The following is a 13,602-nucleotide window of genomic DNA, read 5'->3' on the forward strand; positions in this document are numbered from 1 at the left end:
CAGATCTTACCCTCCTTACCTATCAATTCTCTTCCTCCTTTTTTTCTCATTTTAGTTATTGGAAAGCCAAATTATGAATCCTACTGTTTTGTCCAGCATAGCTGTGCTTGCAAGCTATAGGGCTGAGGTCTCACACCATAATGCACTCCTTGCTGGAGCTTGGGTTCACAGGAAGTCCAACTGCACACACTCTTGGAAAGTAGAGAACTGGGACATAAATAGAAATCTGCCAATTTTGGGTTTAACTATAATATGTGTGGCATAGCTTTCATTTGTTATTTCCATTTACGTGAGCCTTGAAAGTGATTACTTCATGATGGTATTCAATGTATCATGTAAACACGTAGAATTTACTGATAGAACCTTGTGATGACTGAGGGTGAGACAAATTTGCCATGGAGTAGTTGGACTCCTGGACTTGTTCTCACTCTTCCTTTGCAGTGGAGGCCTAACTGTGTAGTGTGAAAGTAAACATTTCAAAGTTCATAGCTCAGCAGCTGGTGAGTCACTCTGGAGCCAAGGTGAATGTCAATAAGAAGAGATGCACTGTGAAAGGTGATTAGTTTCTGTAGAAAGACCCAGTATCCATTATCAGGTCTTACTGCACTTTAATTGAAAAGGTTGGAAAACTGTTTTGACCTAGCAGATAACAAGGAAAATGTGAAAATGTCTTTTTTTTTTTTTTTTTTTTTTGAGTGTAAGGTCTTAGGTCTACTTGTAGCAAATAGATGTGCTCATCTTTCATACCTTTTACTTATATCTGTGCATTGGTACCAAGAAGATGAGACCTGTGCCAGAATTGCATTGGAAAGCTGTGGAAACACAGAACAAAACAGCAAACTCTGACCTAAAAAGATGTTATCAGTGTAGAGTATCAAAAAATCTAGGTGTGCACAGGCAGTGGGGAAGCACAAGGGAAAAAGAAGACACTGCAGTTCACATGAAAAGCTCTGAAAGATACAAGGATTTGGGAAAATGTTCTTTAAACCACACACGGATAAGCTGGGAGGAGGTCAGCGGAGAGGAATGAGAGTACGCTGGCAGAACTAAGAGGCTATGACTTTTCATTAACTCAGGCAAGAAAAACAATTGTGTGATTTTATCAGTAAACTATAATGGCAAAGAATAAGACTCCCTTGGAGAAGCCAGTGAAAACAGAGAGGAGGAGAAAGATCTGTGTGGTCTTGGTTGAGAAAAAGGTATTACTATAATGAGCTGAGCTGTTAGAGCCAGATACAGTTAAGATTATGCAATACTTGCCCTCATTTCTGTCAGCTGTAACTTTTCCAAACTTTAATTATCCTGACTGATTTTTTCTTGCTGGGTGTGTGCCTAAGACTGAAGGGTGTGTATATGTTTCTTTGTGTGTTGTCCTATTTCAGTCATTCTGAAGACTGAAAACTGAAGTTTTATTTAATTATTTTTTTTTCCATGTGAGAGAAAAGGCACTGGCCTTTTCTTTAAGATGCTCTAAAGTGCAGAGTAGCTGATAGTCAAGTTGTTAAAAACCTTAATATTGGAGATATTTCTTTTGCTGCTAACTCACAAAACTTTTAAATCTTCTGGAAAATATGGTAGAAGAAAATGGTCTCAAAACATACGCTCCCTTGAACCTCCCTTGGCACCTCGCAACATCCCTGTATGCAACAGTGGCATATGCACCTTCCACAGATTGGACAAGACCTTCTCTATGTTGACTGCGGTCTGTCACAAGACCTAAAACACTTCTGACTAAATCAAAATACACATTCGGTATGCGGATGTTCGCACAAGTGTCAACATGCACTTTAGGCTCCAGAGAAACCTGGAGCAGAGCAGAGCTACCAAATGGTGAGGAGAAATGAACTGTTCTCTAGGTTCCATTGACTGAGAAGATCTCTGTTAATAGGAGCTTGGACACCTACGTCTAGATGTAAGTACTTGAATTTGGACCTGAATCTCATCCCTCCCATCTCTGGCAAGCTGGAGATAAAGAGTGTTGACAGCAGAGGGTGTTGACAGGGAATGAAAGCTGACAGCAGAAAGCCTATCATTTGTGCTCATGGTTGTTTCTTGTGCAGGCACCATAAATGGAGGAGAAGAGATTCTAGCTAAAACTGACAGTGTGGGGTTGCAAGGCCAACAAGCCTGGGAGGAAAGCCCAAAGAGCCCAAATACAAGCTGGCATGAGGATGGATTAGGTAGAAGGACCTAGGGGAAAGATGGCTGGAGAGGAGAGTCCACTGGAATGGGACAAAGCAAATTGAAACAGAGCCAGTAGGGGGGATTTTTCTTGACTGCATGAAATTATTTCCTGGATTGGAATACGTGAGCTACTTTTTTTTTCTTTTTTTTCTTTTTTTTTTTTTTTTTTTCCTATTAGAAAAGCAAAATAAGGCTTGAAGCCTGCCCTTGTATAACATGCAGCAGAATCAGATTCCTAGGCTTGAAAATATCTATGTCATAACCTCATTTCTTCGGAAAATGAGGGACAGATGGGGAAGAAAATAACTTTTAGAATTGTTGTAGTTTTCAATAAAAACAAAACAAAACAAAAAAAAATGCCATCAGCAACAATAATGAAACATTAAAGTATCTTGACAAAATCTCTTGCACACTCATCACAGTGCCTCAGCATGTGCCTCCTGGTGCTCTCCATTCGTAATGACCTTGCACAGGGATCATTCTGCTGAATCTGTGCTTGCTCACCTATACAGCTGAAGTTTGGGTAAGAACATAGGAAAAAACAAAGCACTGGGCAACTAATCCACCTCTCTCTCCATCTTGTCTATATCCAGACTAAATCCTATATTTTTTTTTCTAAATCTTTCTGAAAAGAAACTAACGTATTTGATAGTTAGTAATCAGATTACTAGCTAGCTGTTCCAACACCACAAGGTATAAGCAAGTAGTTAAGAATTTTTCTGAGTTACAGCCAGTTATCAGACCTAGCACTTCTGGAAGCCCTCCAACATGAACTTTAACTTCGGTTATTTTTGCAGGATCCTTACATTTCAGTGTTTCAGATTGTCTGTGCCTCATCCTAAATACAAGAAAGTCACTGGGAAGTGCTTGTATTTTTGGAATTGTCTTGTCACGTAGATGGATTTTATAATTAGTATTTTATAATGCCAAGGAGCCCTGGTCATAGATCAAGAACCTGCTTGCATTAGCAGCTGCACAAAAAACTCCCCATCCTTGTAGACAGCATCCCTTCCCCTCTAATAGGATACACTTCTGCTGAAGTCAGGTCAAATTCTGCTGTCAGTTACCCTGGTGTATATTGAAAACCACTTTGTTGTTCTTTCAGTGTAAACAGAGAGCAGAGTACAGAGCAAGTTTTTTTTGTTGTTGTTGTTTTGTTTTGTTTTTGAAGCGAATGCCCTTCACCACTGTAGAATTGCCTTCTAGAGCAGAAACCTATCACTGACCTCTGCTGCTTAATCTGTCAGATGCTGACAGTTAATACACAAAACGCCAGAAGTGCCAGCTGGCAGCCTGTTGCTCAGATGGATTAAACCAATTATTACAGTTCTCCTACTTTCTGCTTTCTACTCTCCCTTGACTTCCTAGGTCATTCTCTGCATAATTTATGGTGAAGCTCCTTATATGACTGTGATGGACGTGTATTGTCTTTGTAAAAAAGAGGTACGGGATGGGCCTTCTGTGTGTGGTTGTTAGCACTGAGCAGATGGACCTGACAGAGGTCCTGGTACTGGGAACATTTGGAGGATGCCCTGTACATGGCTTTCTGCATCCTTTCCTCTTCCTAAATCTGATCATGGTATCAAGTTGTTTGCCTGACTCTGAAGGCTGAACTACTCAATGCTTTAAAAGGTTGTCTCTGTGTAAGGAGGACACCCCAGCATAAGACTGACTGCACCCATCAAGGAGAAGGTAATCCTGAAACCTCTTTCTTTGGATGCTCCTGCTTCTCTGGATGCTCCCAGCGTTGGGTCCACAGTGGTACTACAGAATGGGTGTGTGAAAGTTCACAAAGAATCTGATTTCTGTGAAGGCTGTAGGTCTTCTTTCCACCTGTGGTCTAGAAGAGGGGTGTTCCCCTTGCCAGAGATTGGAGAGGGGCGTGCAGTCTGTCATGATACATACACAGGACTAGATGGCCTCACCCTTCTGCTTTCTGTTCCCTTCACTGTAGATCAGTGGAAAGAAAAATCATCCTTATAACAGTCATCTGGGTATTGTACTCCATCCATATATGAACAAAGATCTGAGGTGGCTCCATAGTACAGGGACTCCTCACACAGCAGAATGGTTTGGGGCTCCATCACCACGGGGCTGCTCTAACCCATTCCTGCCACAAGTGTGCTGATGGCTCTGCTGGTCATGCTATCATTTTGCACATGTTCATGGCTGTGTTTATTTGAAAAAAAACATATCAGCATGCTGGAACTAGTAAGTCCTGGGTAAGTCCTACCAGTTCTGTTGGATAAATTCAGACCCAAAGAAGACAGGCTTTAGATTTTTTCCCCTTATACATTAGTAATATATTCAGTTACTACTGTGATTAGCACCTTTCTGTTTCTCTTGACATACCTTGCTGGGCTTAGAGACCTCCAGAGGAATCAGACAGCTATACCACAAATTGTGTCAAAAAATGAGATCTTCTCTTTGCCAGGATAGTATGGGATATTTCTATTTTGTTTTGTATTATTATTATTTGTTTGTTTATTTACTTATTTTCATATGTAGTCACTGCCTGCTCTACCTTTTGGAAAATGATGTACACAAGTCAGACAGTAAATCAATAAAAACAATTAGTTGTCACCTTTGTTGTTACTCTTGTATGATTTTTTTGACTCCTGTTTTTCCATCTGTTATATTCTTTTCCTGCTGTGCTGTAACTGATCTCCATTACAGAGTGTTGCTGATGTTGTTGTTTTTGGTTTTACTATACACAGAATATCAGATCCAACCAAAACAGCTAATTTTAATTAAAAGGGTTGTTTTTGTTCTTTAATGCAGTCAGATTTTCAGATTTCCAAACAGTTTGGCAAAAAAGGAATTCTGATGACTAAAAACTTGTTTTAAGATTATGATCAGCTGTCACTGGTATAATTTCCCTCTGTCCTACAAACGAAATGCAGAATACCGTATGTTGGTTGAATTATTTAATGTATGATATTTATCTCACCTTTTATAATTGTTTAATATTAATATTTTAACAAAGCTAAAGTTTTATTAAGTATTTTGAAACCTGAAAAAAATATCTGCATTGTAAAGTAGGTTCCATTGAATGGTACTGGTACCCTATTTCTTAAAAAATGAAAGAACAAAGGCCCCAGGATTGCGCTTTACTTCTATGAAATGGATGAACATTTTTGTACTGAACCAGTTCACATAAAAATGTGTATTCAACCCAATCTGCATTGCATATCTTCAATGCATCTGTTCAATAAACCTTCAATTACACAACCTCTGGCTGATCTACAGTGTATCAATGCATTTATCAGTGCTCCACAGGTGTGATGCCTTAAAACCTTCAACAAATATATCCAGTGCTGTCTGTAGGTGCATTTAGCTGGGAAGACCAACAGGTTTACTCCTCCAGCTCTCCAATGTACATCTTCTAGCTCTTCCTGGGCAAGGTTGAAGGGAGTGTTTTAGCACTGATGAACCCCTGCTATTTAACATAAGCCATACCAGGTCTTCCAGAAAGAGTAGCACAAACATTTTCCTTAAAACAAAACCAAACCAAAACAAACAAACAAACAAAAGAGGCTATGGATGAATATTCCACCTACAGATGTGCTTTGTCTCTCTGCCATGCAAATTAGTACCTCAAGAATACATCTTCATCCTGGATCCTCTATTTCCCCTCCTTTTCCTAGATTAAATTAGAAGAGTATCATACATTGCACCAATGCAATAAGCCTTGCTGTAACTATGTGGCTTCACTGGAGATGGCAGCTAAATGGGTGAAAAACTGCCTTATTTGGGTTTTATCATCAATTATTAAAGCTTCCCAAAAGACAGCTTATCTAGAACTGCAATATTTTTCACACATGCAGCTTGAAACATAGTCATACTAGTGTGAGTCAGAATGGAAAATCAAAGCTTATATCACAGAGTTTGTATCTAGAGGACCCAAGATTCATTCTGGGCAGTTCTACTTTACAGTTTACACTTGTTCTGCATCTTAATGGAGGTGACCACCTCTGTGGAGGAGGCAATAGAACAAGTGACATCCTAGCTAGGCCCATGAAATTAAGCTGTCATCTATTAAAGTTTATTCTCCAGTATGTGAACTGTGACAGCTGAGGGCTCCAATTGATGATCTTCAAAGGTCAGTAACACAACAGGCTGCTGTAAGACTGTGACTTGGGATTTTGAGCCTGATTCAAAGAGTGTGTTGATTTGCAACAATCTTTTTTCTGTGTGAAATGGTAATACAATGTTTTGCCTGGGTTATATGTAAATTTCTAAACAAAAAAAATTTAAAAAAAAAAAGAAAAAGAAAGTGACTGAAGGATGAAGGAAATTGAGGAGGTCTTAAAGCCATGGTGCCAAGCTAGCTGGTGACCTTCTCAGCAGGAGCTTAATGACATTGACAGCAATTTGCAGCTGTTTGTCAAAATGTAAAGGTGAGACTTCAGCACAGAGCATCAGAAAAATTCCTTCCAGGTATGGTAATTAGGGCATAATTAGAACAATTTACAAAGAAAGCATGATGTACTGTTCCTCACCTGGGAACACAGAGATCTCTCCTCCTCATGCTATAGCTCAGCTGCATCCATCAGTCCAAGGGCCAGGCATTACGTTGTTGTCCTTTTCCTGTTTCTGACTAATTATTTAGGAGAGGTTTAGACCTTTGCTTCACAGAGAGTCATACTTTGGGAGAATAGAAACATAAAAAAATCTGAACAGGAGACCACTATTGCCAGGTGCTGAGCTTTTCCCTTTTCCCTCTCTCAACAAGAGGTAAGAGGCAGCAAGGGAAGAGGAACCTCTTCCATCTCACCAAATATAACCTCTTAAAACCTCTTCATTTTCCTTCTCTGAATGTGGCTTTTCACTCTGTTCTCCTCCTTATGTGGGTCATCGTGTCTAAATATGATTCCCTGTATATTTATATATTGCTTTGGTTTTGATAATAAAGGATGTGGGTTTATTACTAATCTCAAACTTTCATGCTTAAACTGATAATGTTTCCATACTTTCAACTGTGGAAGAACAGAGTTAAATCTCTCATTTTGGCTAAGGGAAAGAATCACTCTGTGTTTTCTTTCATGCTACAAGCACTCACTTCCTTGAGGGTGTTTTTAATCCTACACAATTCTGTTTTGTTACATCTCTTTGAATACTCAGTAGTAAGAGTAGCTCATCAGCACTAAGAGTAGCTTGGGAATTTCTGTGGGTGCTTTTTTGAAGATTAAATGGCTTTCAGGAGAAAATCTTCCTTTTTATCTAAGTTTTTCCTCATCTTAAATGTAAGGTCCTAGCTTTTTGGAACATATTTCAGGGCAGCCTGGAATAGATTGTTCTTATCTTTATCTAATTTTCAGTGGAAAAATAGTCACAGCATTTCATTTTCTCTCCACCTCTTCTTGGCTTTATTTAGACTGAGTAAGCTAAGTCTCATTAAGTTCCTTTCCTATTTCATCCCTCGCAGGCCTTTTACCACCTGTGATATGCAGCTTTGTTTCAGGCTATTTTAAATCTCCACTACTCCAATTTCTATGAGACCAAGCAAAATAGTGTCGTGACAGGTATCATTAGCAAGATTAGATCAAAACTATCCATAGGGGATGTTGTAGGCAGAAATATCCAGCTCCGTACATTCTTCAAAATAGGTATCATGTGAACATCATAAGAGGAAACCGTATAAAATAACTTTCTTTCTATAATGTGTTGCTTTTTCAAATACATATCCCTGATGGGCATGCTAAACAATGAAGCTGCACAGAACAGAATTGATTAGCATATCATTTGTTTCATAAGTAGATCCTGGGACTGTGGGTATGCTGTGAGTAATCCTGGGGATGCTAATGATAGCTGTGAGCAGAATTAAGGTGAGTATGGACTGTACTTAAACATCAGCCCTCAGCAGCAGAGGAACAGTTCAGGTGTTCCTCACTGGCTATAGATGGGAACCTGTACTGAATAGGACACAATGTAGTAATCTAGAATGTCTGTGTCCATCTGGAAGAGTTCCACTGAATTTATTGTAGATCTCAAAGCTGAAACTGGAATAGCTATATCACGTTCATGATATAGACGCTTTCATTGAGCTTGCTTACAAAACTGTGAATATGGTATTGCCACTAAGGCTGTTACAGAATTTAAAAGGCACACAGTAAAGTAATGAATTAAAATGCACACTCCACATGCCTCTCATGTGCCAGTGTCCCCAGGAAACACTGTTCTAGCAGTCGGTTGTGGTGCTCCCTTGTGCATGGAGGCCATTTACTCCAGGGCTGACCATGCTTAGCCATTAGGAGATGAGATCGGATGAGATGACAGCCTGTGCAGTGTCACATGTTTCTGTTTATGGTCTTTTTGTTCCTATAGCATTTGCTGCTCTTGTGAAGCAGTATCACGGATGAGATCACTTTAGCTTTCCATGGGAGGAAGATCTAGCTGATGCAGCAGGTATTCAGAGCAGGCATGTATATTACGTTCAAATTCAGCTCCTTCATCTGTGGATGTCTAAAATTTAGGAATCTAGCCTGAGTAAGTCATCTAGTAGTTCATGGAGAGAGAGGTAGCTCCAGGGGACAACACATCCTGTGGTAATATAGGGGTCTAAATTAAGCTGGAAGAAGGATTCTCTGGGGCGCCTATTTCTTCTGGCAGCTTTACCCTACCCACCATGAACTTGGATGTTGGAGCCAACTTTCTGTTTTGTCTTTTTAAAGCCAAATTAGTAAGGAAGCCATTAATTAATAAGTCAATTAAGAAGGAAGAAAAAGCAGAAAAATAAGATAATGCTCCAAGGAAGTAATGTTTTGTTTGTTTGTTTGTTTTGGCCAGGGAAACAACTCTGACAGAAATCTTTTAACAGTGTCTATGATGAAAAAGGCAGTGTTATTTCTGTTTCAGCCAAAGATAATGACTACATTTTGTGGTCTATTGCATTAATTTCTTTAATGAGCTTGTGTTCCTGAGAAGAGATGACAAACCTAGATGCAACTCCTGTCTGCTATAGGGCAGTTACAGCACATCAGCTGTCACGACACATCATGAAACACATACAAAGATTTTACAGGACTTTGTGCAAGAAAGAGTCCTTCTCTCTATCTGTCATTTCCGAGAAAATAAGAAAAGTGATAATTAGGCCTATTTAAGAGGTCTGGTTTAGCATCATGTGTCTTTCACACAGGCTACTGGGAAGGTTTTATAAGAAAGAGATTTAGTTTATGATTAATCCAAACCTTATTTAAACCAGACAAAAATCACTAGACCAAGGAAGAAACCCCAACTTGTGAATCTGAGTCTTGTGGGCCAGGACACATTTTCCTTTGGAAGCATTTATTTCTCTTTTAAGTGTAATCATGCAAAAAGTTAAACATTAAAAGCAGCAACAAAAGAAGATTATTGATTTATGTAACATCATAAAGGCATATCAAAACCCAAAGAACTTACCTCTGAAGTACATTTTAAGGGATGTACACTGCATAGTAAATTAATTTTACAGTAAAAGTATGGAAAAGTGGATTAATTTAAAGTTTGCTTATGAAACCTGAAACAGAAATACATAAATGGAAAAAAAAATAAAAGGAAAGAAAATTGTTATGCAGGCATTACAGTGGAAGAGCTTACTGCTACTGGGGAAAAAAATCAGAGGTTATTGCCACAAAACTACACTTTTGTCCTGGTTTCATTAGTTTACAGAATTATATGCCTAAATCTCATTGCCATCTATAAATATTAATGTTTTTCGAAAAGTCTAGATTCCTACGTCTAGACTGTGGATACTTTACTGAAACCACTGCCAATGTCTGTTTAATAAAGGTTTTTTTTCTACAGAAAAAGAAAGGATTATTCAGGGTATTGTGTCCGTTCCTGAGGTCTGAGTGCCAGTCTGGAGGACTCTGTCTCTCCACTGGCACACCGGCTCCTTAGAGGAAAGATGGATGAACTTTTTGTACTGGTGGATTGAGTCTGGACCTCAGTGTTCATCTGGATATTGGCTTTTCAGTCACAAAGTGATCCCAGATATAAGGATATCTGCTGTGAACAGAAAATACGCATGTGATAAAGAAGGCAAAGTTTCTTCATTTTAAGCCTTGATATACAGGCAGCCCAAATAAGGTACATACATACAATCAGGTCCCAAAACAAACAAACAAAAAAAACAACCAACCAACCAACCGGAAAACATATTTCCTAGTGCAAATAAAGCCACCGGGACAAATTGTAAAGGAGAAAAAATGTGTTTTGGTAATGAGATTGGCTATCTTTCAAATAAAACATTTTAGTTATCTATCTGGCTTGATGCATATATGCATATTAATAAAAGGTGAGCTAGATAAGTAATGATTATGAACATCTGTGTTATTACAACTCTGAAGAGTACTTCAGGGGTCAGGAACCAGCAGTATGTGGGGAGTTTTTGAATGGGATGTCGCAGAGCTGTGCCTGACTTAGAATGAGAGCAACTGGGCACAGCACCAGTGAGGAGACGAAGGGTCCTAGTGTGCTCCCAGTGGGCGCATTGTAGGGTTGGGTCCCTAGTCTGGCAGCATCAGACTTCATGTCAGAGCAAGAGATGGGTGTCACCACTGGAAGGAACTTAATTCCTCAATGGTAAGGCTGGTGGAAGGACAGCAGAAATTAGTACTGTTTTGAGGTAGTAATGAGTCAACTGAATGGAATGAGGATAGCTTATAAAGGCTTAGATCTTGTTTCTGATGTGTAAAGGAAGATGAAACGATCAAGGGAAGTTCATGGACAGTGATATGCCCAGTTAGCTGGTGAGCAGGAAAGGAGATGAACTGATGAGAGCGTTTTCATTGTGCACAGAGAGGGATGAGGCAGACTGAGACGTGACTATTTTTGAACCATAAAGTATAGGAAGTGGCAGGGCAAATTTTGGCTATGATCCAGTAGTAACCACAAATTATCTTATATAGACATTTATATAGAAGGAATAAATTTCTAACTTGGTTAAAATTAAAAAGCAATAACCTAAGTAATCGACTGGTTGATAAATCAGTGTAGTTCTGGGACAGAGGTAGAAAGGAAAGAATCAAATGAGAAACATAAGACCATGAGTCCAGCTGGGATAACTTTGAAAAATGTATGTTAATCACCTTTGCAAGAAAAACCTCTACAAATCATAGTTCCTAACACCACCTCCAGTTTTCCTGGTGCACAGCTGAGAGGTTGCCTTCAGTTCCACTTTCACAGGACAGCCACATGAAATAATTAACTAGCCAGTAAACACATCATCAGCACAAGCTGCTCCAAATTAGAGTGACTAGAAATGATAGAATGACCTCACCCTCCTCAGATGTAAGTCAACTAGTAGAGAGGCCTATTTTTGTTAACACCACATGGCTTGAAATAAATCATATAGTCACAGAAACTATCCCCGGTGATGAGCAGGGACAAGGGGACACAAGGACTTTGGCAAGCAAGCATTGTCAAGTGCTTGCTTTTGTGTGGGTGCTTAGTAAATCTCTACTTGACTGCATCACTCAGGAGATACCAAACTCTTCAGGCACTGAATTTCCAGTAGCAAATTTTTCAGACCCTCATCTCTCTGTTCTTGAATAGGTTTACAAGTACTTAAGTCTTGAAAGTACCAATTAGCTCATATCTTTATCCAGATCAAAAGTCTGTAGTGGTGATCATCTACTTCTTTCACTTTTTGTGATAAAAAGGCTTGAAGTATCCCTTACAAAATCTGTCCTTCAGCAAGATATAGAAGGAGGTACTATGGCACCTTTCATCCAATGGATCAGTGGTTATGGAGGTTTGGGAGACTTAAACACTTCCTTTGCCTAAGGAAATAATATAGAACTATGCTCCAAATTCAAGGCAAAGACCTCAAACACTGGGTTTGAGGATGTTCACAAAAGTTCCCTTCAGCTAGTTTAATGAAGTGGTTTCACTTTGCTTAAAATAGTGAAATACCCTTAAGGCCAGCAGTGAGAGTGTGTTTGTCTTAATGGTAGCTCTCCCCTTGTCATGAAGAAATGGAAGACTTTGTTTAGTCATTGGTTCACTGAAACCTGAAAGAGGAAAGAAAAAATAATGAATAGTATAAAATAATGAGAATAGTATTTCAAGGAACAAATCCCTTTAAGTAGACTGAGGGGAGGAGATATGGATTAAGATCAACACAGGCAGGGCAAGGGAACTGGTCTTGGGAGTCTATCATGTGGTTGTTAATAGTCTCTTAATAGAATTTCTGGATGAAAGGCCTAACTGTGTCTATTCTGGCTTTGTTTTATGAGGATCCTGAATATAGAAAGTACAGTTATAGGGTCCCTATGCTTCCCTTTTCCTTCCCCCAAGTAGTACTCTTTGGTAGTACTGGAAGAAGAATTGTTACCTTAGGGGTCCTCCCTGATATGATCCAGACCCTCAGATATTCTGACCTCCCTAAGGAAAAAATATGTCTTGATATACTGTAAAGCAGCAAATTAAGTGCCTGGAGTTACTATTGCTGTTTCTGGTGCATCATAGATGAAGCAGGAGCTAAAGAAGGATTTTGAAGCTTATGATTTTGAGGACCCTCATACTGGCATTCTATTGACTCACAGTAGAATATGTGTAAACAGTGTATATACCAATGGAAATCAAATGTATTACATGCAACAAAATATGGGAATATGTAACTGGAAGGGAATGCCTGGGTCCTTTAGTTCAATCCAGCCCTTTGCAAGCACCAGGAAGAGTCAAGTCAACGTTACATCTGGATGAGTCTAGAGAAGGTTTGTTGCATATCTGTAAATGCTCTGATATGTGTGCATGTATATGCATGTATGGATTCACCTGCATAAAGCTGGTACCAGTTCCTGAAGACTGTATAACAATGAAAGCAAGTGATCAAGGATGAACTCCTGCAGTAGGAAGGAGTTAGTTATGGCAAATACAAGTGAATAAGACTAAAAACAGATTCTAAGTAACTATAGGTCTGATGGTATTCCTTAGCCATCAGAAAAGTGATCGTAAACCAGCACCTCTGATCTACAGTCACTGAGGTCCCTACCACCAGATCTACAAAGCAGACAATGGGTGTGAAGGGTCTACTTGTCTCTGGGGGTCAGAGAGCACAAATGAGCAATGCATGGAGGCATGATGACATACTTTAGATTTGAAACATTTCTTTCTTCTGAAAAGGAAGTGTCAAAAACAGTTGACCCATCCCTGAAAAACATATGCAAAGATGGATACTGTCTGACTTAAAGTGGGTCAATCAACTCCAGGGGGCATTTTAAAATAAATAAATACATGAACAAAAAGAAGCCACATTTGGTCTGAAAGCTTTTCTAAGGTGTGTATGTGAGGGGAAAGCCTTCCATTTCCACTGCTGCAGTGCAACTTGCTGCACACTCCAATGTGTGCAATGGCAGTAATATATGCTTTGGTCTCTCTATTGCTTGCTTTTGATGTCAATGCAAACCCACTGGACATGCAGGAGGTTTGACT

The sequence above is a fragment of the Anas platyrhynchos genome, chromosome 2, assembly GCF_047663525.1.
Source record: "Anas platyrhynchos isolate ZD024472 breed Pekin duck chromosome 2, IASCAAS_PekinDuck_T2T, whole genome shotgun sequence".
In the NCBI taxonomy this organism is placed as follows: domain Eukaryota; kingdom Metazoa; phylum Chordata; class Aves; order Anseriformes; family Anatidae; genus Anas; species Anas platyrhynchos.